Genomic DNA, 1,987 nt, shown 5'->3' with positions numbered 1-1,987 from the left:
ATATCTTGCCCCCACTTCCAACACAGGACCAAACAGAGAAAGCCAAAACAATCACAGAAGAAGCCTGGCTTCCATTTAGCGTATCCCTAGCTTCCCCATGACAATGAACTCCATTCAGAGAATATCTAAAGCCTTCCCTTGTTTTCACTATAAAGATTTCCCATTTCTCTGCCTGCCTTTGAGTCTTTGCCAAACAGAAGTGATGGCTGACTCCCTGCCACAGCAAGTTCTGAGTAAATAGCTTCTGTTTTTTCTCATTTGGGTGGCCTTCATCTTTTTCTATATCTTTTTACCTTGAAGCTTTGTGTTTTCCCATTTTTTAAGAGGAATTTCAGGAGGAAGTGGACTTATATGTGGCTCAGTCCGTCACCTTTAACTGGAGTTCTCTTTCTGTGCTCTTTTCTCTGTGATCTAGAGGCCAGAGTCTACACTTTTCCCCCAGCTCCAGAAAACCCAAAATAACCTTTGTCTTTTCCTCTTGCAAACCTGGATGCAAAATTCAACACCTATTCAAATTCCTCCAAAGAATCTACTGGAACAAAAGCACTAGAGAACAATATAGACTTAAGGGAAACCTACCTAGGAGGGAGAGAAGATGAAGTTGCATAACACGCACCCCCCCATGACCCCGCATAAAGAACTTAAACTCACATCCCAGAACACTTTAAACACTCTTTCTCTCCCAAAGTGTCTCCTCCGAGGTATCTTTCTCCCAGGAAGATTCAGCCTTTCAGTCTTTCAACCCCTATTGTTAGATGAACTTGTCTCACTGGGGGATGTATGTGTCTCACCCTCACTCTAAGGAGGCTTCATGAATTTCTTCTAAATGAATTCAGGCATCTTTCCCAAGAGGTAGTCTCATTCCAGCTCCTTAAGAGAAAAAAAAAGTTCTGATTCTCTAAACCACCAAAAAAGGATACCTTTTCTCACTTGCTGACAAATAGTCTTTTTGTGGTTCCAACTAGCTTGTAAGCTTCTTGAGTGCATAGCTACATATTTTTATAATCTGTATAGTACCTAATAATATTACAAAAGTTTATAGATGTGACCAGCAGGCAGAAAGGAGCAATAGAATTTCAATGGAAGGAAATAGGATATTCAGAAAGAGCCTATTTAGTGGTTCCTCAAAGTTTTGACCTTTATCTTCAAGACACTGAACAAATCCAGTAAAGGGTATCCACTTTTTTTTTTTTTTTTTTCGGTACACGGGCCTCTCACTGTTGTGGCCTCTCCAGTTGCGGAGCACAGGCTCCGGACGCGCAGGCTCAGTGGCCATGGCTCACAGGCCTAGCCGCTCCGTGGCATGTGGGATCTTCCCGGACCGCGGCACGAACCCGTGTCCCCTGCATCGGCAGGCAGATAGATTCTCAACCACTGCGCCACCAGGGAAGCCCAGGGTATCCACCTTTATTGTACATCTACTGGGCACTGTATTCAGCAGGTTTAAGTTAACCTGGGTGGCATGCATTCATTATTAGTATCTTTCATGTCCTGTATCACTTAGGGATTGGGTTCTATTGCTAATAACAAAGACTTGACTGCATGGCTTAAAAAAATTAATTTATTTTCTCATGTAAAAGAAGTCCAGAGGTAGGCAGTTCAGGGTTAGTACAGACTATAGAGGGAATCAGGGGTCCAGGCTTCTTCCTCCTTTCCACTCCACCTTTCTAGGTACCTGGCTTCCATCTTCAAGGTGCCACTGCAGTGGCAGAGGGCTGTGGAGTGCCAGCCATCAGGTCCTAGTCTCAGCAAGAAAGAAGTAGAAGGGTAATGACAAAAAGGCAAAAAAAAAAAAAAAAACCCACCAAAAAACGCCCTCTTTTTAGTAACTTTACCCAAAGTCCAATGCAAAAACTTGTTTATACCTCATTGGCCAGAACGTAGTCACATGGCCACCATAATTATTCACAATGGAGACAGAAAAATGCATTTGTTAGTGCATTTAATACCCTGACTTCTGTTACTAAGTAGAGAGGAGAATGGATAT

Source organism: Grampus griseus (genome assembly GCF_964374135.1).
Source record: "Grampus griseus genome assembly, chromosome: 2".
NCBI classification, from domain to species: domain Eukaryota; kingdom Metazoa; phylum Chordata; class Mammalia; order Artiodactyla; family Delphinidae; genus Grampus; species Grampus griseus.
The sequence above is the reverse complement of the archived record's forward strand: the minus strand, read 5'-3'. Positions refer to the sequence as shown.